Source organism: Rhamphochromis longiceps, linkage group LG10 (assembly GCF_057381845.1).
Source record: "Rhamphochromis longiceps isolate RC_006_pf linkage group LG10, R_longiceps_female_GT1.1, whole genome shotgun sequence".
NCBI lineage: Eukaryota > Metazoa > Chordata > Actinopteri > Cichliformes > Cichlidae > Rhamphochromis > Rhamphochromis longiceps.
In genome coordinates, this window is record NC_140566.1 from 31,106,568 (window position 1) to 31,134,421 (window position 27,854).

Here is a 27,854-nt window from a genome sequence, read left to right on the forward strand (position 1 = left end):
ATTATGCTGCTGACACAACAAATATCAAACCTGGATTTTTTTTTTCCCTTTCTAATATGGTGGTTGGCAGTGTTGCGCCAATCTAGACCAATCAGTGTCCACTTGTGCCACTCAGAGGTAGGTTCTCTCCAGCACAAGAGGATCCTTTGAGGCAAGAACTTAAAAAAGATGCCACAAATGGGGCTTTTAGGACTTTTGATGTAACCACTTTAAGCTTTGTGGACACATATAAGGGGGTACTTCCCTGGAACCAAAAGCACCTATGGATAACTTGCCTTAGTTCTTCTTTGGTTAAGGTTGTGTCTTGTTGTCTTTTGCTTCTTCATGAGATCTAGACCAACTTGTGCTGAAATCCAGCAGAATAAATTTGTACTGACAGAGCCCTGATGGCATAACCTGAAAATCTAAAGTCTTTGCCTAAAATATTTGTTGCTTAGCACTGAGTATGAGACACATTTCTACTGAGTTGTCAGGGTGACAAAGATGATTGGAGGGACCAGAATCAGCCGGTTGCTGCCAGCTTGTCACCTCACCCTTCAAATGCTCTCAAACAGCAGTTTGCCAAGATTTCTGGTCACGCTGACTTTTCAGGTTATCTGTGTTTCAGAAATGAGGATTGAAATGCTGCTGTTTTGTATCTAAATTGTGTCGATGAAAGTTGATATGTTTTTTTAGTTAGTTTGTTTTGTTTTACTTTTTTGAAATTATCAGCCGTGCTTGTGGTTTTGCAGGTTTTGGCTCATTGTGTATGTGGTAGTTTGCTCCATCAGTACGGAAAAACGAATAACCTGCGTGTAGTTTTTGCCCCTTGATTAGTGTTGTTGTTGAACAGGAATGCATTAAACACAGGCTTATTGTTTTTTGGATACTTGAGACTTCTAAACAAAAACTTTATAAATGCAAGACGTTGCATCATTCTTTGCAACACAGTCATCTTCTTTAGCAGGATTCACAAAAGTTTGCATTTGCTGTTCAACCAAATGATAAAAACCATTACGCCTCGATAAAAACACGGCTTTTGCAAATTAAGAGTGCCAATTGCTCTGGGTGGCGATTCCCTTTAACCTCCTAAGACCCGAACTCTTCCACAGCATACATTTTTAATTTCTCTTTGATATTTGGGCATATTGGGGCCCGATGAATGTAAAAACAAAGAATTACCAGATTTTTTTTTACCTTATTTTTGTTTTTAAGAAAAATAAGAGCCACATATGAGGATATTTGTTTAAAATTCTGATAGAACAGTAGCAGTATAATGTCCTCGTAAGTGGATATCAGGCCCATGTAGAGCAAAATTGAGTATTTTGGTCTAAATAACCCAAAATGTGATGTCCACATATGTGGACGCCAGGTCCTAGGAGGTTAAATTGGACCACATTTAAGAATATGTAGAGGAATTTCTCTAGAATAATCTTAACTTAAAGACCTCAAAATACCGCATCACCCCAATAGAGCACTTCGCTCTCACACTTCTTACTTGTGGTTCCTAGAATATTTGAAAGTAGAATGGGAGGCAGAGTCTTCAGCTTTCAGACCAGTCTTCTGTGGAACCAGTTCCCAGTTTGGATTGGGGAGGCAGACATCCTGTTTTTGTCTTCTGGTTCTGCTGAATGCTTATTCCTGTTAAAAGGGAGTTTTTCCTTCCCATTGTCGCCAAGTGTTTGCTCATTGGGGTTCTCTCATTGTTGGGTTTTTTTTCTCTGTTTTTGTATGATCGTTACAATATAAAGTGCCTTGAGGTGAGTGTTGTGATTTGGCGCTATAGAAATAGAATTTAATTTAATTGAGCTTTAGTCTCTGCTGAGCTTCTTCTGCACCTCTTTTCAAGCTTTTTATGTATTTTACTTTTTCTCAATGAGCCAGTTCCCTGATTGCAATGATTAGTTCTAAATGGATTGCAACTGAAGGTTTTCTTTTGATTAGCAGCAGCATGAAGTTTGACAATGTTTCACGGATTTCAAAACATCAACGTGTCTGCAAAACGGGCTTGGTTTGTTTCTTTATCAAAGAGAAAAATTGTTCGCGTTATTGTCAGTACTTTTGTTCATTCCACCCCCTCATATACGTCATAATCCACCTCGCTTCACATGAATTGGCATGCCATGTCATGGAAAAGTTTTTGCAGGTTTTTTCCAAAGGTGTGTGACTTGGGTGACTTTGCAGAATTGTGGGTTAAAAACAAAATGTCAGCGGTTAGAAATACTTGAGCAGTGATGTGTACACTGCAGTGATTCAATCAGCCATTATCGGGCCATAGAGTCATTTTTGCTCCATCAAACCATCAGTTTTAATGTTTGGAGAGCTATTGGAAGAGGAGTTGTTGCTTGAGTCTCTGCCACCTGTGGTTTGCAATGAGGTGTTCATTGCACCATTGTTTCCATTAACAGAAAACGTTTTTTTGGCAGCAATAAATGTGACACAGGTGTACTTTTTAAGGCAGTCTTGAAAAACCCTAGCTGAAGTCGAGGTGGTTGAGATAATAGTTTAAGGCAAAGTCGGTTCACTAAAAATACACCTGACCAGAGGAACTTGGCATGCGTTGGCTGTCATAAATCAATTCTTTGTAATGATGTAGAAGTATCCAGGGGTGCATTTGAAATTTAAAGGCACCTGTGACCTGGAGATTAGGAGTCTCATGCTTCACTGGCTGAGCTAAGGGCGCTCTAATAAGCATCCTGTAAGTGTTTTCCAGGTGGCGGCTAGGTATCTGAGCTCACCGGATCACTGCGCTTTTCCATTTTCCATTTTATGCGAAGCTCTCAGAGTAATTTACAGCGTGCTGCAGTACAATAAGCTTCAGTTCCTCAATCTCCTACACTGAAAGCAACCGACAGAGACAAGCATAAAGGATGGGTGACACTCTGCTGGCAGGAAGTTTCTTCTCTTCACCTTTGTGAACCGATGTCAACGTTTCCTTTTCTTTTCTTTTTTCAGAAATCTGTCTAAACTGCTGTCATGTAAGATTTTACAATAAATAAAGAACAGAATACATTTATTTGGAAGTCATTTAAAATTTAGAAGTTTTTTCAAACTTTTTGGCTTTTAGCATCTGCTGATGCAAAGTACTGATATTTTATCAGCGTTACATTATGACAGCGGTCCCCAGCCCCCGGGCCACGGACTGGTACCAGCCCGTGTGTCGTTTGGTACCAGGCCGCGAGAGTTGAGGCTCGGGTGTGAAATGTATGGTTTTCATTGTTTTTATCATTAACTTCCCTGGGTCTTTTCCCGTGTTGTAGTTGTGTATCTTATTTTGAAAGAAATATTTACACGTTACAATAGCGACCAGAGAGCATTAAGGGGCAGAGAGGAGGATGTTACTCTTAGTGTTGTTGGCGCATTTCAGGAGGACGCTGCTGATTAAGTTACACAATTACACAGTGAATCCGCGTTTATTATTATATTTACAAAATATCACAGTTTTTGTCTTGGTCGTATCATTTTATTTTGTTGTATTTATCTGTTACACCTTAAAGGCCGGTCCGTGAAAATATTGTCTGACATTAAACTGGTCCGTGGTGCAAAAAAGGTTGGGGACCGCTGCATTAGGATATGCAGCATTCCTCACTCTGAGGAAAAGACTGGCAGTCCTTCTTTTAAACATTGTCTTAAGCTTGTGACATATAAATACCTCCAAAAATGTAAATATGCTTAAGTGGTAATAATTAGTAAAATAATAAATGACTGTGGGACCATGATTAATAAAATTTTAAACATGTACTTGGGCTGCACAGTGGATTCAAATCAACCAGCTCTCCGGTGACCATTCTGGGCATTTCTTCTCACGATCCAAGGACATGATTGTTAGGTTAACTGGGAATTCTACATTGGTCATAGGTGCAAATGGTTGTGATGACAACCATTTCGTGGGCCGATAATAATCAGAATGAACAAAAAAGTACAAGTGTTAAACTCATCTTAGGTGCAATTCAGCCTTGCCATCGACTGAAAACCTTTGCTCCATAATGAAATGAAAAATAGAACAAAGGAGCCCTTGACTTGTTTAGAAGCAGAAAGAAGGGGAAAGATTTTGTGTTCAGACCTACAGCAATTCCACAAACCCTTACAAAGTGCTCTTAAAAGAGGTGATGCAACACAGTGGTCAACATACCCGCGTCCTTACAGTAAAATGTCATATTGTCAGCCTTTGATATGTTGTTTTAGTGCTGTTTTCAATTAAATATAGAGTTTAAATCATTTGTTGACACAGTATCCCAACTTGTTCTGAAATAAAGGTTCGTATGTGTGCTTACGAGTGACATAATTAACCAACTCTAACTCTCTAAGCTAAGTTAAAGCTGGTTAGCTGCCTAGCTGGCTGTTCATGTGGGAGAGAAAGGAGAGATAAATGAGAATGAGGTATGAAGACATGATGTGAGGAATGGAGTGGGTGCATTAGAGCCATCAAAAGGGTCACTGCTGGCAGGTGGTAGTGTGGTCCGGTCATTCAGCCACTGAATCATTGAGAATTAATAGGAAGCCACTAGTCAAGAGAGCAGAAGTGAGGCAAATGTCAGACCTGTGCTTCTCTTCGGTGTGAGGTAAGAAGATGTATATTTTCCACATTTTTTCAGCCATTTATTACGCTCAGTGAAATAAAAATCTAAAAGAATATATAAATACCGGCCATAAATGTCTGAACAGAACACATTTCGGCTAAATACTGTACCCTTATGGTAGTATGTGCTCAGATAGATGGAGAATTGGAGGAAAAGAGTAGAGGTTGGGACACAGTTTCTGAGAAAAGAAGACAAGATGTTGTGTGGCAGAACATGAAACAATGAATAGACTCCCACGTATGATCAGTTAGGCTAGGGACAGGTATGTAATGTAATTATTTAATTAGGCTGGTTTTATTCCCACGTTTACATATGTTGCAACCTTCAATTTGAGCTTTCTGTTGGAGCAGACTGGGTCCACAGTTTTATGCTCAGGCCCTTCACTCTACTGAAAGAAAAACCTTTCAGTAAAAACCATTTTTTACCCTTTTATTCTATGACTCTGTTAGCGTAGCGTTGCATGAGTTACAGTTCAAAATCATCCTGACCTTTCGTGCATATGCTGTTTTAGAATTCCAGCTTTCTTCTGATTGGTTGCCTGTCATAAACGGAAGGTTTTGAACATGAGGTGGGTGGAGCTTCTGAGCATAAGATGACCATATTGTGAATAGCTGCTGGCTTTTTACAGATCCAGAAGTAGCCTTTGGTTCATGGGAATTACTTGAGCAATGACCTCATCATATGAAATTTTGGTCATGTTTGATACGAGTATCCTCTGTGGCACTATATAATAGGAAAGAAAGCTTAGGGTCCCTTCAGTGTTACATCAAAAATGGTGTTTTACAGATAACTTATGTGAATACTTTGAGGAAGACCCTTTTCTTTTTCGGGACAACCTTCCCTTCTGCGTGTTCTTGTGGTTGAGTGGGAGGAAGTCCCACTTCCCAAGGTTTGGGAAAACCCTTCCCAGAAGAGTGGATGGTGTTTTTGGCGCATATGCGTGCCCATGGCTGCATTTGTTCCTGTGGTCCTGACACTCATTCGTCCACACTGGGTTTTCATTATTGACATGCATTCCAGCAGCATCTAGAGGTGGATTTTCCTGCCCTGGATTCAGCTGAGTGGTGCAGTGGGAAGTCAAGTTGTTAGTGGTGTCATGGTCTCTCTTTTTTTTTCTCTCTCTCTCTGTTTGCTGGGCGGCCTTGTTCAGGCTGCCCTGCTCCAGGGCTTTAGGGCTATTTTTAGAGACACAGTGCTGTTTGTATGGCGAAGGCAGTGAAGAGCAGAGAAAGCTGATTCTCCTGTCATGTTACCAAAATTCAAGCCTGATATGAAGCAGCGTTCATACTGGGTAGAGCCATCCTACTTACTTTATGACCTTGAAATGATTCAACCCTGCGCTAAATGCTTCGCTATCACACGTAGCTCATCGTATGATTACATTCTCAGATGTAGGCTGGAATCCGTCAGCAGAGTCGGGTATATGAATGGAAGCCTCCAGCGGACGTGCGTGCCTCTTCTTAAAGTCGAGATGAGTACTCAAATCTGGAGTGTTACTCTGGTTCATTGTTTGTCAGATCTGTAACAATCGGCTATGACTAAACTGGGATCCAGTTCAAGTCGTGATGGACTATTTGAGCTTGTTACAAGATGCACAGACTGCTGCAGTACATGAATAAGAGGCAGACTGTGGCTCTGTCTATTACAGGCCTCCTCCTCCTCCATATTTTCACTACTACAGTCTACACATTTACACCATCTGGAGGTGACACTGAAATGAATAGAATTTCTGGCAGCTCTCTTGCTCTCACTCACTGACTAACAAGTGTAATGGATGAGAATGAAATTCAGTGTTTTAGCCATTAGGGTCTCAATTGCATTTCGCTCTGGATTTGAACAACGGCAGCCTATTTCTTAATCTCACTGTAGTCATCAGGATTATCCATATCAATTTTAATCATTAGTCATTTCTTCCATTCAATATTCGTGGATTAAATTATTAGATAAATGCCAGAAATGCTTCTGAAAAAAATATCACTATTTAATTTCTTGGGATTCAAAATGAAGTCTTGAAATGTGAATTCTGCCAGACTGATGGTGCAAATTAAGAAAACAAAAAAGCGCAAAGGAGAGGCCGAGAAGAACTCGTGTTTTTTCCTCTAATAAACTAATTAAGTGATAATTTCAGACACCAGATTTATTCTAAGACTTGGAAAAACACATACCCCCTTTTCCCACCAGTGTTGGGAAAAAATAATGTCAGTGGATATTTGAGGGGATTCTGTCAGAAATTTACCAATGATGGGAGGATACAGCCTACTGATTCTGTTCACCATGATGCTCTTTAGTCTTCTGCTGGTAGCGCTACATAATAATTAGACCTCATAAGCAGGAACTAGTGTCGATGATGTTGTTTGACATTACTCTGTCACCTAAACTTATAGAAAAATGTCAAATAATTAATGATTAACGATTTTGATATTGTTTGTGTTCATGGAAATCTATTGTATCTCTAACATGTATGCCCTAAAAGTAAAGATGTGTTACCTTCTCAGAGCTTAATCACTGCATTTGAACCCAAACCATGTGTAGTTTAACCTAATCAGGTAACATGATGTGACAAATCTGTGACATGTAGGACTTGAACTTCTGCCTCTGGTTGTGCAAAATCATTTGCTCCACAGACAACCCCAAAATGTGTCCCAAAAGTTGATTCTGTTCATCTGGACGTAGCGTTTTCAGTGGGAGAAAGCTTTCGTCACTCATCCATGTGACTTCTTCGGTCTCAGCTGACTGCAGGTTTCCCCAGCCTTATAAATAGTACATTGCACAATGACTAAACTAGCACCACTGAATGAACAATGGGCTGGGAGGTCAGTTCCTTGATCATTAATATGCAAATTCTCACGTTTCTCCCACTGAAAATGGGAATCAACCTTTTGGGATTTACTTACCTGGATGAGTGAGCATGCATCGAGACACCCCAAAATGTGTCACTTTTTCCAACTTTCAGAAGCGGAAAATACAAATTTTGAATTCATGGCCACAAATCACTACGTATGAGATGGGAGAGATGAACAGTTGTGTTCAGGGACGTGAAACTAATGTTGGAAAAGAAATGTTTAGCAGCATGTAAAAAAACAAAACAAAAAAAAAAACAAGAAACCCCTGTAAATTTTGTTTTCCATGAAAGATAAAACCTCCCCCCCAAAAAAACCAACTTCCTGTGGAGTTTATCACCAAATTAATCAAAATAAATGGCCGGCCAGGCTGGGCAAAAATATTATTACAAACATAATTGGCAGCTGTTTGTGGATAACGCACACCTGGTCTTCTGTTTGGTTTCATCTTTACCTGGAGTGTCTGTCGCAAACATCGGAGTAAAAGTGGGCAGTAGATGGAAATATTGTAAAGTGTCTGTAAATAAGCTGTGGGTACCGTTAGTGATAAAAAAAAAAGTACTTGCAAGCTTATTTACACAGACACAGACGCACTCGAACGAGCTGGGTTCCTTGGAACAGCTTGGCCGGCCCAGTAGCCATCTGTGTTGACTATACATTGAAATGACAGTTTAACTCAGTCTGCCTAAATGTGCTAATCTGTCATGCTTGTACATCTTATGATTCTGGCAACGTCTTAGCTTTCCGCTTACCCTTCTGTTCACTCTAAACAAACTGCTAACCTGGGACACAGCATTTCCTGGAGTAGTCACTGGACGTAGCGAACAAAAGCAACTGTTTTTCAATTTTTGTGTTTTTAATGCAGAATTGAAGGTTTGACTGCATGCAACAAAGAAAATAAAAACAATTGTAAAACACTTAAACAATTAATTTTCTTAAAGCTGCCAAACATAATGTGTGTAGATATACAAATGTATGTAAACTGTGAAAAGTAAAAGTAAAGTTTATACATGAGTGTTAGGATGTTTGAATTAAAAAAACAAAAACAAAAAACTGAAACTTAAACAGCTTCGTGGTAAGTATGTCTGTTTGATTAGAAGCTTTTATTTTGAAAAAAGCCACTAAAAACTACTGGGTTATATTGATTATAGGGTCTTGTTCAGATGTTATGTACACATACACAGTGGGTACTTTTGATGTACCTGTCGCTAGAGCAGGGCGATATGGCCAAAAATATTTATCACGATATATATTTGAAAATTTGCGATAACGATATAACTGACGATATAATTGATGCGAGACAAAATACAACTCCACAACATTACTAGCGCAAAAAGACAACCTTCCATTTATTTTCACTTAAACAAGAAGCTGGTTTTTATGTACATTAAAGCTTTATAAAAATGTAACAGTGCAAATGCAAATTCCTTGCTGAAAGTTTAACCCAAAGGCATTTCCAGTAGAAATGGGCTGACATATCCTGAGCATAACCATGTATAATATCCACTGAAGTTAAAAAGAGGTGCTTTGCAACATTAAACTGCAGTGTGCAGTACGCATTTTTCGGACCATAAGGTGCACGGGATTATAAGGCACATTAAGCGAAACAAAGCAGTCAGATAAATCAAACTTTATTAAACTCATTCTTCTTGCTTCCTCCACTTCTGTACCATTGATTCATTAATGTTGAATTCTCTGGCAGCTGCTCTATTCCCATGTTGTTGCAGTATATTAATGACTAACCTCGTATTGTGGATGGATTATCTCAGTTGTTCTCCTGACTGAAGTTTGGTCCGTTTACAGCATCCTGCCATGCGATTGCATTTGTCTCTAACCATGAAGAACCTTCACGTTAACTTTTATAAGTGGACAAGTGTTAGTGTTCGTCCTCCAGCTTCACTGTTTATGTTATGCTAACATAGCTGTGTCGCTAGCGATCACGTAGGACATCAACCAGCTAGCCCAACTTCAGTAACCCTACAAACGTCACTGCTGTTTAGTTTCCTGTCTTCATTTATGTTGGAAGTGATAGCAGAGCTGTACGTTTGAATTTTTTCAGAAATCTCTCAGTCAGAACATGCAATATCATGCTTAGGTAACTAGCGAAACTAGCGAGCTAACTTCCGCTAGCTTCCTGCTAACTTCTAACTCCGTTAAATGTAATAAATTTTGTTTTCATGGATGCCTGGAAGTTAAACTTCATAGTTACACCTGGTAAAGCAGCAATGCTGATCGTTTTATTAAAGATGAAAGAATTTAGACAGTTTTCAACTCTCAGTGATGCTGCAGTGTTGTTTGACCTGAAGTCAAATATACGGAGTTTAGGACCCAGATTACTCCCAGATTTAAGAGCATCTTAGTCCGACAAATACGAGAATAACAACGGCCGCTTGCATGTTCTGCAAAAAAATGTGCTTTGTTGTGTATCTGACGGACAAACACCAAACCAGTTCCACATCACGGAAGTTGCACCATTTTTACAAACCAATTCTGGTTCCTCAACAATCGGCCATGTGCGTATGAAAACAAAGGCACTGCGCATGCGCGTTTTACTCCCATTCTATCGCGATATTTCATTTTCCTATCGTTGCCTAACATTATACCGGTATTACCGTGAACGGTATAATATGGCCCAGCCCTACCTGTCGCCCATTCAGGTTTTCAGAGAGTTTTGAAATAAAAATCCAATTTAATGCAATAAATTGATTCTGTGCAAGTACTGAAGTAATTAATGGTTTGAATTTGAAATTGTGATGTTAATATAACACAAGTTGAAAAAAGTCTATTTAAAAGTGTTTATTGTTATAATGCTTAATTACTTGCAATGAAAAGGCTTGAAAATGTAAAGTTTCTTTATCAAGCATTTTTCATAGCAAGGCAGTCATAAAGTGCTGTACACAAAGGCTAAAATAAACAGAACGGTACACAGTAAGATTAATTATTTTATCTCAAACTACCTGTTAATCAATTTAAAAAAATTAACTCTTTACATGGTTAGTTGTCTCCGACAAGTAAGGCTTAAATTAATTAAAAGTATTCTAGATTTCAGTCTTTAATAGCCTTGTGCTGTGCAAGAAGAATATTTTATTTTTTTTTTATTTTTTTTTTATTTTTATTTTTTTAAATGACATCAGAAACAGCAGTATGCGACATTACGTGATGGCAGAGCTTCAGTTCATCCTTTGTCATTTTTTTTTTTTTTTTTTTTTTTTTTAATAAATAGGACAGGGGGAATGAATGAGAGAGAGAGGGGGAGAGAAAGAAAGAAAACCAAAGGGGAGAAGAGACGGTGAGAAGGGGGGGGAAGAGAGAGAAAAAAAAAAAAAAACTCCTGGGTCACCTGTATGGAGAAAAAAAACAAAAAAAAAACAAACAAACAAAAACAAACAGAGGAGACAGCAAACAACAAAGAGCAACATAATAATAGAGAAAACAAAGCACCATCACAATAAACTAGCTAGTCATAGATATCAGTATTTACTAAGTAATAAACGATATTGTGCAGCACGCAAGATAGACAGCGCACAGTGTGCTTTGAGGCAGCAGCCAAGAAAGCTTTAGTCCGCGTCTGTGAATACCCATGTGTGCATACCTGTGTGGATCAGCATGCTTGCATTCCAAAGGTTTCTCCATGTAATGATCTGCTAGGGAGTGTGGGGGGGCCACAGCCCCGTCCTCCAGGGTGTGAAGCGGGTATGGAGGAGATCAAAACTCCAGACATCCAGAGGCCCCCAGAACACAAGAGACCATGGAAGACCAACAGAGGGGCAGCCGCGCCACTGTCCCAGTAAGAGCTGAGGAGAGTCCCAGATGAGGGCTCGCCCAGCAGCCGCGGAGCAGAAGTCAGGGGGAGTTGCAGTGACGCGCCCGTGAGCTCCGCCGGCCCCCAGCTGCGCCTGAGTGACCGAGCCCTAGGCCGAGAGGCCGGGGGCACCCCACCTCCAAAGGGGCCCGAGCGAGCCCCAGGCCCCAGGCCCCGACAAGCGGCCGCCAAGGAGTGAGCCGGTGTGCACCCGGACGCCCACCCCCAGACACAAAGAACCACCAACACACCGACACCTGAGGGAGTCCGCCACCGGCAGGGGAAGTGGTGGTGGGTGGAGATAGGCCTCCAAACCTTGGAGGGCCTGAGGTGTCCCCAGAGAGGTGGCGTCTGATACCCAACCTGACATATAGACACAGACATACAGGCACACACAGACACAAACATCCATTCCCACCCTCATGCTCTCATATGCACTCACTCCACACTCAAGAAGAATATTTTAGCGCACACGCATGCACGGATCTGAAGGGATGGGCTGGACTGTTGGCTCATACAGTATGTGTGATTCAGTTAGCTGTACGTCTAATAAAACTTAAAAGGCTTCACTTGGGATTTGGAAAGTCTTGTTGGTTTCTTTACTCGTGTTTTATGTTTTCCCTCCTCCTCCTCCTCTGTTGGTCGGGATTTCTCAGACTTGGGTCGTTGTTGCTTCATCCCAACATCAACACTTGAGTTAGAGATGAGATTAAGCTGGTTGGGAGACCTGCTGTTTTATTGATTGACTACATTTCTGTCTGTTACTCGCTCGCTTGTTCGGCTCGCTCAGACTACAGTGGAAGGTGAAGTTTGTGGTGTTGAAAATACTGATGAAATGAGACAAAATGTTGTTGTCATTAGTACTGATTTAAATATGTATTAGGACAAAGTTCTCCCTGGGAAAAAATTCTTCAGTGTAAAGAAATTCCAGTGATCATCATGCAGATAATTCAGCCACGTTAAGAGTAGATGTAGTAATGTCTGAAATTTCAGAAGTACTGAGGGGATTTCTGATTTTATAACATCAATGGATCCCTTGGTTTTTAGGGGGTTTTTTTATGTCACAAGGTCAGTTACGCCATTCATTTCATTGTCATCTACAACTCTGTTTCCTTCTATCCCATTTTTGGGTAGAACAACAAATTGATAAGGTGAGATAAGGTCTCATAGATTTTAGCAAGTTCCTGCAAGGAGATATGCTGACATCAATCAGAATGGGAGTGAAGCAATGTACAAAACAGACACACATGTTTGCCTCTAAAAACAGCTGACTGCAACAATAAATAGCGGGGATGGAGAAGGGAAAGAGTCCCTGAATTTTATTAGTTTCTGTCATGGCTGGTGATGCTTGTAAAACACTGGAACATGAAAGACTGTTGTGGGAATTAACACATTATGCACATGATGCATGTTGCATAGGTTATGTTGTAGGCCAGGGGTGGGAAACTCCAGGCCTCAAGGGCTTGTGTCTGCAGGTTTTAGATTTGACCATGATCCAATCACAGCTGATTTAAATGATTTACCTCTTCGACATGTCTTAAAGTTCTCCAGAGGCCTGGTAATGAACTAATCATTTGGTTCAGGTGTGCTGACCCAGGGTGATATCTAGAACCTGCAGGACACTGGCCCTCGAGGCCTGGAGTTCCCCACCCCTGCTGTAGGCTCCACAAAGATTCACAGCAGAAGTCTAAATCAGCCATAAAACCTCAATCACACTGAACACAACAGACCAGTTAGTGAACCCAGCAAGCTCCAGCCACCCGACCAATTGGCAAGTGGCTGCTGGGGGTTTCTGGCTGACATTAGGTAAAATTGGTCGTAAAGGGGGTGGTGTAGTAGAAACATCCTTGGTATTGTTATGGTCAATAGCGAATTGCTGTGAAATGTTCTGCGAAGACTCATCAGCTGACCACCGAGCAGTAATAAAACCACAAACTAGAAATTGAGACAGGCTGTTGCCTTCAAAGTAAAAGCTAGACTTTTTAAAGCATTATGTGCATGAGTAAGGTACAGCTTTTATTTTGAAGGCAGGTCTCAATTTCCAATTTGTGGTGGACTCACCACAGTTTCAATACTGCTTTCTGTGTTGTAAATGTTTTTACACAAGTTGAGATCTTCCATGCAAACTAGTGACCAAAGCAGTCATTGGTTGCTAGCCAGCAACCGCCAGCAACCTCCAGTAACACGCCAACTGGTTGGGGAATAATTATTTTCCTCAGTAACCTGCGGTTGTGAGGGGCTCGCTGACCAGTGTCTAGGCCACTGTGAGTGGGACTTAATGTAACTGTATTATGTGGTTTAATATCTGCCAGACTTCTATAGAATAACTGTATTTGTGTATAAAAGTGTTGGTAGCTGGCTCTTGAGGGTGTCCGGTAACTTAATGCCACTGCGGTCTGACAGGCCTGAGGAGTTCACCATTTGTTCGCCAGCAGGTTTTGTAGGCTGGTGGCTTGTGTCACTGTCTGGCTGCTTTGTGTAGAGCTGACGCCCAGAGTCCTGTGGAGTAAACAATAAAAGGCTCTAATAGTAGGGAAAGACTTTAGGTTTAACTGAAGGTCATAAAGCTTCTGGGAGTTTGTCATGTGAGCTGCTGCATCAGAAAGCTTGGCTTTGTTAGGAGTCTCGTGTCTCTTCTCTTTCTGTGATCTGTTTTTTCTGGAATTTCTTTTTCTGGTTTTGTCCTTTTCTTTTATTATTTTTATTCGTTTTTCCACTTGTCCTTCGTTTTTTGTCTTTCATTCACAGTCTGCATGAGATAAATATAGATTTCAGTCATTTAATTATTCCGAGTTCCTCTGCTATTCTAATGCCATATATGTGAGCTGTCAAGGTCTGTTTAAGCTATGAGACAAGAATTGTGTTTCTAGTGTAGTAATATCCATTTAAAGATGTTTCATGTGGACTACATTTGCAACATAACGGCAGCTTGAGACATTTTATTTCCACCATTTTTACATGTTTATTGAGGGCTTCTTTTTTCCAGAGTTATTGTCAGCCTTTGTTGGAAACACCAAGCGTGCCTATTGAAGTACAACAAAAAACTGGTGGACATGCTTATCGGCTTTAAAAATCATTCAGAGAATAACTGTGTTTTTTTTAGTGTGAATTCAGTTTTGTAGATTGAAAGCTGTGTAATGCAAAAAAGGCTGTGCCGAGTTCGCTATCAGCGTTTGCTAATTCCACAGAACTCTGACAGGTAATTGTGTGTATAAACACACACATCATGAGCCTGAAGATCATATCTGTTCATTCTCTGCAACTGGGATTGTGTATGGGCATGAATGTGTGCATGACTTTTAAAATGGAACTCATGGATAAGCATTGAATTTTGCATGGATTTTAACTAAATGTACAACCAGAAATGAACAGATTATAGAATATATCACAAATAATGATCCATAAGTAAATTAATCTGCTTTGTTTTTCTTATATTTTAAATACTTGTAGCCTCAACACTCAAGATGAAGCACGAATTGAACAGTTTACCTGATGTCCCTGTACATGACAAATAAATTGCCTGAAATTGCCTGGATTTTATGATGTAATGAAACTATAGTTTCAACCTGTTGTCACTACTGAGTCATAATTGACTCATCTTTGGTTTTGACTTGCAGGCGTCACAACACGCTGGGTATGCTGTCAAATTCAGTTTTAAATGTGCAGGGCGGTCAGATAGAGTTCCACTGAACTTCTTCAGTGTTTGGTCTAGGCGCCACGAGACTGCGGCAAAAACGCCATGCCGGTGTTGTCACTGCTACGGGGCACGCAATGTTTGCAACGAAAGAAATGGAGGAGCCATGACGATATCGTGGAATGAGATGAGTAAAGTTTGACTTATCTGTTTTGTTTCGCTTAATGCGCCTTATAATCCGGTGCGCCTTATGTATGAAAACAGACCCGTTCATCGACAGTCAGAAAAATATGGTAATTTCTTTAGTTGCTTCATTTCTTTTTTCCAATGAATGCTCCAAGCATCAATGTTCAAGCACATGCAAACATACTCTGGGCTTAGAAATGCCGAATTTTTGAACTACGCCCTTGAAACGTCTGAAATTAGAACGGATTACGTTAAAAATTGTAAGTCTTGAATTTAGAAAAGGGGGCTTAATGTTTACGTAAGAAGTCATAAGTCCATAGCCTCGAGTCTTTTTCTGGTTATTAAATACAAAACTCAGGCGAGAAGCTTTGGTACTGAATGTTCAAGGGAGAGGAAGTGTGTGTGCGTGAGCGTTCATTAGTGGAGCGTGGAGTATAGCCGAATACGTGCCTCTCGTGGGAACGTGTGACTGAATTATGTGAATGAGCGTGTGTGCTGTGGTGGGTGGGTGCTGAAGGGTGGGGCCTGAGGGCTCTGTGTGTGTGGGTTTTTGTGTGTGTGTGTGTGTGTGTTTGTGTGCAAGCACTTATGTGTGCACATTTTTCTCAGTAGCCTCTTGTGAGTTTTTGCCAACGTGCATGCCTGTGCTGACACACTGTGTGTGTGTGTGTGTATGTGATATTGGCTGTGTCACCTCAGATTAGGCCCTGATGCAGCGGCGGCGGTGGTGGTGGTGGAGAGTGACCCCCTACCAACCGTGGCACAGTCATTAACGTGGAGAAAGAATCCCGTCTCCATGGCAACCTCGGCCGCACTGCCAAGGAGGCCATAATGAAAAGAAAAGGGGGACATGGGGAGGGAAAAGCAGGGCCGAGGGGAAGGAGTGAAGGAGGAGAGAGAGAGAGAGGAGAGGCTGGTGGTTGAGGTGGGGAGGGTGTGTCTGAAATTATGTGTGGTTGGAGATAAAGGTTGTGGGAATGACAGAGAGACATAAAGACTAGTGATGTTGATGGAGAGAAAGTGAGATGATCAGATAATCATAGCAGTGGAGCTTCAACACACACACCTCACTCGGGAAAGAGATATTGATCTTTTATCTCGATGTGTTGGAAGCATTCGTGTTCACTTTAATACATAAGATTAAGCTGAAAGTGTTAATGGGGTTGAAGGGCATCTGATCATCATCACATTACCTGACAAAGAATATGTCCACATTTACACAGAAAAAACCCCTCGCTCGCTGATAGTGAATGTAAGGTCAGTGGGCAGCTTTTAAAGTGATTTTATGTATTGTGTTTCAAACTGGAGTCGTAGTTGGAGCACCAGCAGCTGGCTCTGCAAGACGATATGAAAATCCTGGATATTGTCTTCTGTAGTGTTACTGTAAACAAGATTCATGGGACAGATATGTTCGGGAGAAAATGCAGGTGGCATGTTTTTTTTCTGTCACTCACTCACGGCAGAGTGCTTTTGGACTGAGAAAAGTAAATGCTGTATAAACCATTACTTGAAATAGCATTTCACACCCTCTTCTAGTGTGATATAAGGGAGATCCTTAAAAACAAATATTTTATTTATATATATATATATATATATATATATATATATATATATATAAGTAACTATTTCTTCTGTTTTAGCATGTAATCTGTGAAACTGACCTCTTAAGCAGCGTGAGACTTACTGTTAATGACATTCAAGTGCTGCACTGTTGATTTTAATCAGTCAGTCAACTCTGAAAGCTTTGATGTGATGGTGTGAGTCCAATGATGGTGAAGACCTTCATTTTGGTAAAATGAAGGTTCAGTCAGATGATTGGATTGATTGGCATTAAGAAGAAGCAGGTACTGTGCTGCTGGGGTACTCGCTTCATGTGGTGTTTTCCTTTGTCTTCATTGCACCTTTTCTCTTGTGGTATGACTAGAAGTTACAGAATAACAAAGTTGTTTAAATTCTTACACGTGATTACGCGTGCCCACATAGATGGCTAAGTTTGTACTGGTTTAAAATGGATCTTTGTGAGGTTACTCCTTTCACAAACTGGAGTGAGGACAATGAGTTACTGATACCTTATTTGATACAGATTTATGTTCTTGTTATCTAAATTGATTGTTTTGATTGACAATTGATTGGTTGTGTTAGACGTGTAAATATAAAATGAACCCACACTGGTTTAAGAAGCTGTATATGTTCTACATTGCTTGTGATTTTTAGAACAAATTTCTGTGCAGGAAGATGGTAGAATTTTATGAAGCATTGCATATTTTCCCCAAATCTGTTAGCACAGAATTTGGATCCATTCTTAGTTTGAATCCATGGTTGGTTGTTGATGGCTTGGAGCCAAGTAGACCTATGAAGACCGTATCCTGCGGTGCCCTGAAGTGAACCTTTCTAGGCTCTGGCTCAATCTGGACCAGGAATGCTCATCAAATGTTGCGGAAATGGAACGACTTTCAGTTTGCTACCATCTGTTTGGACTGCTTGACAGACGGGGAGATGTGCGTTCTGGTTGTTTTAATTAACTAAATCCTGGAAATGTGTTTGTGTGTGCGCCTGCACACAGTCGCTTGTGTTTGAGGTTTGTTCTGGCCTGTAAGCGCTTTGAATTCAGCATAAGCTTTAGAGAAGTGCTCAGACCACAGCTCTGAGGTTTGTGCATCTGTGTGTGTTTAACTGTGCAGAGTACACTAACTTTGTGTAGCGTGTGCATGTGTGTGCGGAGAAGAGGGCGTGTAGAGAAGTGGTGGCCGGCTTTGCGTCATTAGGGTGTGGTGTGATAACAGCTAGACAGCCTTCTCTTTCCCTCTGTCTTTCTTTCTACCAGCCAGATGGAGACACACCCAGTTCTTGTCTGTGCTATTCACAGACACACTGTGTGTTTTAGTGTTGACTGACCGATATCTCAGAAAGAGATGGACAATAATTTGCCACTGCTTGGTCTACGTTAAGCGAGGCCGATATCTTAACGCAAATTTTAGGCTTTAAGGTCTCAAATAACTAACGTGCAGTTGCAGACATTTGGCGGGATGCCAGGCAGCAGCATCTGTTGGTCGTAAAAGAGCCAATCAGTGGCAACATGAGTCAACTCACAGAGCTCCTAAAGAGGCCAAATAACGTGTGTCTAAATGGCAAAAACTAAAGCGTGTCAACATGAGAGCGCAAATTAAACGCATCAATAAACAGAAGCGGCGGTCACAAGCTGAGACAGAAACACAGTAATAAACATGCTGGAATATTTAACAAGCTATTCTTTTGTATTAACAAAAGCTCAAGTGACATTGCGTGTCATAAAAGGTGCAACTTAGAGTAAGCAGTGCACAAAGCTCTGAGTTTCTTAATGATGAACACAGGAATGTGCTAAAAGGCTGTGTTTTTCTTTTTTTTAAGGGAGCCATACAGAAATGATGACAGAGAAAAGCGAAAATTAAGAAAAATTGTTGTGTTCAATGAGAGTGAATCATCAAAATGTTCTTTGGTCTGCTTTTATTTTTGGCACTGGGGATGAAGGAAATGAAGTTATTATCTGCAACGCTTTTCACCTTAAAGAAAATAAATGTTCCCAACTGGAGTCACGACGGCTCACCACTCCCTGACGCTTCCGGAGTTTATGATTTATTGCTTCATTTCTTTTTCCTCTACAGCCTGCTATTTTAATTTTGAACTTTTCAGTTATTCGACAGCTGTCAGCTTTTTCTTTTTTGACTTTTTTGCACTTCGATCCGAGCTCCGTGGTTAGATAAGACATTGTCTAAGGCCACGTTCGTTCATGGCATTAGCATTTGTCTCGGGTGATCCGTTCACAACTTTGCAAAGACATTTTTTTAATACAATGACAGGCAGACAAACCTGATTTATATTGCAACCAAGGTGTGATGTTTAAAAACACGGCATCAAAATTATTTACAAATAAGATGGTAAATGTGAGATTTTTAAAAAATGATAAACAAATAAAAAAACCAACTAAAATCCACAGAATTCACATGTTTATGTAACACAAGTGCAGGCTGACGTATGCGATTCAGTCGTGTAGCTGTATTTGCATACAGTGCAGTTACAGTAACGCCTCTTCTTGGGAAGTGCGTCTTGTGAACCAGCGGCGCGGGATTCCTCAGATCTCTCAGAGCCAAGTACAAACTGCCTGCAGCACTTTCTTTTTAAGACATCAAAGAAATGACATGACAGTTTTAGCCGAGAAACTTCAAACACAAAGAGTGGCTGAGGTGGTTACAGTAAACATTTATTTATTGATATAATGTCACAATGCAATATAATATTGATTAACTGAGTAGTTTTTCTTACCTTAACCTCCTAGGACCTGCCGTCCACATATGTGGACGTCACATTTTGGGTTATTTAGACCAAAATACTCAATTTTGCTCTACAAGGGCCTGATATCCACTTACGAGGACATTATACTGCTACTGTTCTATCAGAATTTTAAACAAATATCCTCATATGTGGCTCTTATTTTTCATAAAAACAAAAATAAGGTAAAAAAAAATAAATCTGGTAATTCTTTGTTTTTATATTCATCGGGCCCCAATCAGCCCAAATATCAAAGAGAAATGAAAAATGCATGCCGTGGAAGAGTTCGGGTCTTAGGAGGTTAAAAGTGCACGAATGTTAAAAATCTTTTATTAAATCCAGTATAGTTTGTTTGCTATTCAAACTTTTTCATTTTGCTGAAGCAAAAGTTTTGACTTGTTTTGTACTGGTGCCAAGGCCAGTGTGCTGATGCATCTTTATGTGTTTATGTTTGTTTGTTTGCATATTTCATTGATGCAAAAAACCACAATTAGATAGAATGACATAAAAACAGCTAAGAAAAATATTACATTTCCTGTTTTTGAACAAAAACGGGAAGATGTTTAAAGCTTTTATTTTGAAGGAGCCAATCAAAACTGATAATAGAGAAAAAGAAAAGTTTAACAAAGCAAAGTGAGTCCTCTGCTTTTATGAGTTGAGTTATTGGCTGTGAAGCTCTTCACCTGATGGGAAGTGTGTACCCAGCTAACATCATGACTCAACACTGATGAATGCAGATTTTTCTTTTGATTTATTCCTTTGTCATTTTGTTCTACAGCTACATTAAACATTTGAACTTTTTTCTACAGCTTTCTTTTGTTTTTTTCTTGTGTCCTGAGAAAAATAGATAGTTATTTTACACATTGAAGCCATTAGACACGTTTTACTCGTCACCATTTACTTGGATCTTATTGTTGGAGAAATAGTCCTTAGCTGCTGCTTCGACCTTCCTCCCACTTTGATCCAAGTGATCAAGTTAGATAGGACAAATGTTTAGGTACGAACTCTTCTCTGTTCATAACTGGCATTAGCAGACATCCCAGTGACTGTTTGTAGCTAGGTCTTACTTCTTCTTTTTATAACCAGATAGACACTTGACTTGACATTACTTGCGTTTGCAAAGACTTGTGCACTTCACCGATTTTACAAATCCTACTAATCCTACTATCATCAAGCCAAATATCGAGCTATCAAACCCATTTAACTGTCCAACTTGGCCACACAGAACCGACCCCATGGAGACTCCAGTACTTGGTGGTTCAGTTTGTTCGCAGACACTGTGCTAAAAGTTGCATGCAATTCAGATCGCTTTTGAATGTAGTCTGTGAAATCTGGTGTCAGTAAGTAATGGGGCCATTCACACTTTGGAATATGAGGCATCTGGACTTCTTTACGTCTCACCTCTCATCCAAGTGTCTTGTTCGGTTCTGACATAAAAGGTTTAAATACCTGGGACTCTCCACCTCATAAAGTCTCTTGGCTGAGGCGTGAAACGTCTTCACAAACGTAAAAAAGTCCAGTTGCTTCTGTAGAATACCGTGACCTAGATGACTGAGACCCCACACAGATATTTCAGCTTTCCAGATATGATGTACACGTGAGTACTTCACTACTATTACCTGACTGAAGTCATGTTAATGATTGTTAAAACTGAATCTGAAACCATGTCAGTGGCTTGTGTTGGTGTTTTTTTTTTTTTTTTTTAAATTTAATATTTATTTAGTCTAATAAGAAGCCAAACCAAATGCGTGGCCATAAAATCTAATCCCAGTTTATATCTTACAACCATATAAATCGTAATTACAGAGTCATTGTGCAGGGCTTCCATTCAAGCCTCCTGTTAACTATCACTGATGTAACAGGTGTGTTTATGAGGCAGGATAATACACTTGGCATGTTTATTGCTTCCACACATGTAGAAATATCAGATGTGATTTCACGCTAGACATTGACCCCTACGTTGTAGCACGCACTGTAATTTCCATTCCAGGTTTCACTTAAGTAAATTGGCATTTTAGTATAGTGGTCTAATTCTGAACAGGTGAGAATTGCATGCAAATAATATTTCTGCTCGTACGACTCTTGGGTTTCCTTTTTAATGCAGTTAAGGGTCATGCAAATCGAGGCTTGCAGAGAGAATTGACATGTTGAAACAGTTATGGTCAGGTTGCCGTCTTGAGTCTTCGGTAGGGATCGCAGTTTGAAAAAGTGTTCCTCAGAAGTCTTCATTAAAACATTCTTTTGTAGAAGTACTTCCAGCGATCCTGCTGTGGTACTTGGTTGAGCTCTGACTCATCAGACATGTCAAAGATAGTACAGCTGCTGGCACACAAAGTCTAAAACAAGCAGGTAGACACTATGTTTGTGATACCACAAGTTAAAGTCGTACGAGTAAGGCAGCCATTCCTTGTAGTGAAAATACTGTCAGTGTACCTTAGACCTTCATATCGTTACTGTCCTCTACCACTACATAAACCAAAAACGTCTTGACTCCTCTTATCCAAAGCAGGTCGGTGTGATCAATACCTGCAGTAGGGTCACTGGTTATACTAGGTTATACACAGACTTGTACTGTGCAGCACTGTAGTTGCCTCACAGCAAGAAGGTCCTGGGTTTGAGTCCACTTGCATGTTCTTCCTCCCACAGTCCAAAGGCATGCATATTGGGTGTGCCCCACCATCCGCCCATTGGATAGATGGATTGATTTCTAATAATTCACGATTTTCATCATATATTTGGATTTTAGAACATTTGCCACACCCTATTTGCATAGTTCATTACATTTTAAGGAGAAGACGAATCTTACTGTTGGATTAATGTTAGTTATTTTTAAAGTTGATGTCTGGCATTCCTTCTTCTCCCACACCTTTTTTCTTTCCGTCTTAGATCTGGATGTGATATAGACAGATGACTAATGAAGTGCACTATGATTCACGCCCAGTTCTAGAGGGAAAAGCATGCAAAAGTTACATCTGGGCTTAAGTTTCAAGTGAGCTTGAAGGCTCATTTATGTGCGATTGTGATATTTAGTCATAAAAATGGTTGCCGTGAATGTCTTGAAATCATTCTAATCCAGGTTTTTGTCTTTTCTCAGGCTTTGATCTTATTTCAGTTTCTAGTTTGTTGGTCATTTTTCCACAGCTGGGCATGACCTGAATATTGTGAGCGTTTCTGGAGAAAGTACTTGACAAAAAACAGGACAAATTACGATTTCTTTGTCATTTTTTGTTGTTTGAAGTCTTACAGTCACTGCTCCATCAATATTTTACTCTTTAGTACTGTGATTAGTTAAGTTTTAAATGGCATTTTTGGTATTATTATTGAACGAAATAACATTTTGTTAGTAAATCACAGGAGTATCTAAATAAATAACTTGTTCATACAGTTTTTCTAAGCTTGATTTTTGCTTATGTGTGAATGAAAACAATGCATAAATTGCATTAAGTAACATTAGTATATCTTCCATTGATAAAAGAAAGACATAGGTATGATAAATATAAATGGAAGTAATAAAAGAGCTTGCTCGCCCGAGGGTTAAACGGATCTACCAGCATATGCTGCATCCAGTTTTAATGATTTCAGTAGAAATTGTGTTTTTACTTGTTTTACTTGAGCTTGACTTTCTCTTTAAGAGGCGTTGGTCTCCCTTCTGCTGAAGTCGGTGTGGGGGGAGGGAAGCTGTCAGGGAGTGGCCGGGGGACTGAGATAAGTTTGTCTTCTATAGCACGACGTGAAGCAGAAGTAGACGTGCAGTTTCTATGCTGCGTGTATGTTTACTGTGTCAGCACGCCATGATGTAATGCCGAAGCATCATGTGATCACATGGTTTCTGTTTTGGACATCCGCCTTGTTTAAGATTTGCACTATAGCCCTGAACGTAGTAGGTATTAATTAATGCACGTAGTGTTGTGGTGATTGTACACAAAGTGGGCGAGAACAGTGAGGGATTGTGAGTGTGTGGGAGGGATGTGAAGAAGAGGGACGTGGAGTAGAAAGAGTGGTTTTAGTTACAGAAGGAGGAAGACATATAAGGTCACAGCTGTGTGAGAGAGAGAGAGGATCACAGCAAGGCTTCGCTCGCTTTACTCCGCTCTATACTCAGTTTGCAGTTTATTGCATTTAAACCATTAATACTGAATATTTCTTGTCTAAGTCTCTTGAGGAATTAAGTAGAGATATGTTCTAAATACAAATCCTCATGCTGTTAATATGGAGATTAAACTAAAGACCTCTCACTTTATATTCTATAGGCAGATTCAGATGGCTGTATGTGAGATTCCTAGCTGATTTCTTCCTTGATTTAATTGAAGTGAGACCCACTATTCGGCTGTATCCACATGTGCAGTGCAGTCCCAAACATTTCAAGACACCTGACCACCGTAGACCCACCGTCAAAGCTAGATGTGAACACCATGATGTCACTTATTGTCGTTAAAGACGTCAGATTTTAACTTTTTATGTTTTGAAAGCGATCATCGCAAGTGAGGTTTGGATGAGACTGAAACATTTCACACCCATACAGTAGCGACTTGTCAGTCACTACTAAAGGATACTCTGCTTTATCCTCCTAAAACCTTATAAAGATGGCGTTTTCTGAGGTCGCAACTTTCCCATAGACTTCAATGTAATCTAAGTTCTTATGTTGCTCACTCATTCTCTTATTTGCTTTATGATAAAAGTAACATGCTTGTTGCAGTGCACTCAGGGAGTCCTATTACCCTGGGTTATAGACTGGGTGTGGCTTTAATTTCCACGCTCTGATTGCGCCCATTCATGGCAGTCCTTGCATTTCCACTGAATGCATTCTCTAACGGTGATGCAACTTGTCAATGCAACGTTTCAAGCTACACAAATGAGGATTGTACAAGAATGGCATTGAGCGTCAAAATAAAATGCCCTGACCAGACCAAACACTCTTGGTATGGCGTGCAACTTAAACGCGTCACAGGTGGGAGGTCATATACCTGTAACTGTGTGTTGCCGAGGTTACGGCCACAGTGGGTCACAGTTCAGATCTCAAATTCTTTGAAACCTCCTTTTGTGAATGGTCTGTGGTCGATTTGAATTTGAAACAGACTTTTTTGTTTTCGCCAGCCAACCTCCGCCCAACTGCCCATCTCATATCTGTCACTTATTAACCAAGCCCCACCCTTTTCAACGCAGCCACTGCAACACAAAGTAAGGGAGGTCAGGAGGAGGTGCAAAAATGAGAAGGAAGGGAGGGTGAGCCGAGAAAGAATGGTGTGTGTTTGTGTGTACAGGTGTGCATGGTCACGTTTGTCTATATGAAGGGAATGCAAGCCAACGCTTCGGCCTCGATAGTTCTCTCTCAAACACACATTGACACTGAACAATTTTCAATTTTGTCAATTTTCCTCCCTCATTTGAGGGAGTCCTTTTGCTTCTCCAGGTTCAGGCCATACAGGGAGGGGCGTATGTGTTTTTGTCTGTGTGTTTGGGACTCCAGTTACAGAAGTTGTGCAATGTTTAGATCCCTAACTGGAAACCAATGGGAACTAACCTCCTCGTTCTCTTCTCTTCTCTTCACACATTTGCACAATTTGTGCTGCCTGAGGTCATGTAATGGGTTTTTAACCTAACCATGTTCCAAGGCATCATAATATATGATGACATCTTCTACGATGAACGATGAAACCACCTGCCTCATATTGTCTAAGTGCTTCCATTTTGCCACCAAAATGGCTCTGACCCTTTGGGGCGTGGGTACGGGACCTCTGGGGGTTTCCTGCGGTGGCTGGCACAGAGATGGTGGCAGTGGATCTTTTGTTTCCTGTGTGTTGCGGGGTTCAGCCTGTCATGGATTATTGGGCGTGTTTTGACACATCTTATAGGTGCTAGATTGAAATGGGAGGTGGGGAGTTGGAGGTGCAGGGTCTTTAGATTGTTTATGAACAGTTTTTTTTCCATGTGGGAGGCATATTGGGGGAAGAGGTTGGTGTCAGCTGATATGGTAGGTGGTCAAAGTATCACCCACCTGAATGTTAGTACCCGAGGATGCCCAGCAAAATGTTGTGCTGTAATAAGATCACTTCACCTAGTAATGGTTTTGGTGGTTGGTGGTTGATGTGTCTTTCAGGTGCTCTAATCCACCATGCCAGTCTATTATTCTTGTTTTAACCCTTTGGTAATATATTTGTCTACAGGCGAAGCAACACCACCGGTCCCATTCTGCAAATATGCAAAGAGCAGTTGGCAGATATTATAATGACACATTTGTCCAGTTGATACGTTGGTCAGTCTGACTTGTAACTAGGGCTGAACGATATATCGCATTTGCGATAATATCGCGACATGATCAAGTGCAATTTTCTAACCGCAAAGGCTGCGATTATACTCTGGACATGTCCAAATTCATGGGCTGCATCCTCCTGAGGCCGCATTTGTAGACCGATTACGTCACAGCGACGCGCCGAAGGCTGTCCAAATTACTACCATATCCCAGAATTCATAGCGCGGCCCAGCCAAACTCCAGTTTCCAACAATGGCGGCCGCTACTAAGTTTTAAAATTACTCATACTAATCTTTCTGGGTCACAAAATAAACTTTTAAAATATTTTCAGGCGAGAAAGTAGCTGTGTAAACATCGAATATCTGCTCGGTTTATCAAGATATCCCATATTTGCAAAAGTGCTTCGACGTTTTCAGAGGCGTCTGCTACCCACCAGCTCGACAGCTAGCCGGGAGCTCGAGGGTTACTGATGCGGCCGAGAACGGCACAACTCCCGGCACATCATTTTCAGATCACCGCGGAGTTTCGCTGCTCGGGTTAAACGTAATATATAAGTCACTTAGACAACCTAAAAATGTTATTGTTGGGCTTTTTTCAGTGTTTTGTTTGTTCGTGAGTAAATCGGTTTGGCTGAGATTAAAGTTATTAGATTAGATAAAATAAAACTTTATTAATCCCCCGGGTGGGTTCCTCCTTGGTTTTCACACAGCTGACTAAACGTCAAACAGAAAACTTATTAAACAGAAGTATGAGACAGTCGAGAATTTACACCAGTGTCTGGTTATATTTTAGATAGCAAGAAGCAGACGGCCGAGTTTATTAAACTCCACCGAGACAGCGGTGACGCTAATCAGAACTAGACCGTCCAATTTCACGCCTTTAAACTTTAAAGGCGTGTTTGTGTGTGTGTTTATACAATTGCTATTATGTTTGCACTTTATGTGTAATGTTACTGACTGCAGAGATCAGTAAGATGTGTGTATTTTTTATTTATTAGTTTTATTTATTTAATATTATTTTTTAATTGAATGACTGTCTAGTAGTTCACAGATGTCGAAAAACTGAGTGTGGTAAAGCCACTGATTTTTTTTATGTATATTTCTGCAATCTGCACATTGTACTGACTTTCATTTTAATGTTTACACCAGGGTTCCTTGTCAGCACTTTATGCTCAGATGTTTGTAAGCTAAAAATAAACTATTGTGTATGTTCAAATATACTGTTGTGATTGAAGAAGTTAAAAATGTCAGTCATCAATTCATGCATCACCTCATGTCATCATAACAGAGGTCTGTCTTCCAGGAAAGAACAGTTTAAAATTAATGTAATATAGTATTGGCCATACTATATGATGTATTGCTTGTCTTTGTTTAATAATACAGAAGACAAAGACCTTAAAAAATAATCGCATATCGCATCGCAATCGCAATATTGGGGCAAAAAATCGCAATTAGATTATTTTCCATAATCTTTCAGCCCTACTTGTAACTCTCGTATGAACAGCATTTACTTTATATAAAGAGATTGTGTTGGATAAAGGTTCACTTTATATTCTTTTGGCTCAAGCTCTATTAAACCTTTAAATGAGTATAGGCATTGTGGGAGGAGCAAAGCCAGACTTATGTAAAATGTAATTTTCAGTCATTAGTGCCAGAACATTTTTTTTTTTTAATATGTGGAATCACATTTTTCTTGGTTTGAATTTGACCCCTTGTCTCACTTCATCTCCCCTACATCTCATGCAGAATGTAATCTTTTCTTTAGTCAAATCTCCAAAATATAGAATAAAAAATAACTATTTAATATGTAATTCTTTTTTTTACTACTTATATGGTCTTAAAGTGAAGGCCTCGAATCATTGGGCCTTTCCTTAAAGTTCTGGTCAGAAGATCAAGCTCGTTGAATTTTTGTAGTTTTGATTGATTTCTTTGAACGTTTCTTTCAATTACACAGGCTCAAATACACGTTACGTTGCTTTTGGTAGCCATCAACGACATTGCTGTGTAAATCCAGCTGAGTATTTGTCCACTCTTCTTGGCAGAATTGGTAGAGTTATTTTAAATTGGTTGGTTTCCAGGCACAAATCTGACTTTTAAGCGTAGTCCACAAATTTTCAGTTGGGCTGAGATCTACGCTTTGGGAAAGTTGTTTGAGAAGCTTAATGGCAGCTGGCTTTATCCAGGTTTGATGTGCGTTTGGGTTAATTGTCCTGTTGTAACAGCCCAAGTATCAATCACCTACCTGATCTTTTGAGGAGTTGTTTTTGGAGGTAGTCCCC

The 27,854-nt window shown here is 40.2% G+C and overlaps 1 protein-coding gene across 3 annotated transcripts in view; it reads left to right on the forward strand.

Annotated features, from left to right (window-relative positions):
* klf8 (Kruppel like factor 8) overlaps positions 1–27,854 on the forward strand; it is a 90,245-nt gene that overhangs the window by 9,235 nt on the left and 53,156 nt on the right. The window lies entirely within an intron of this gene.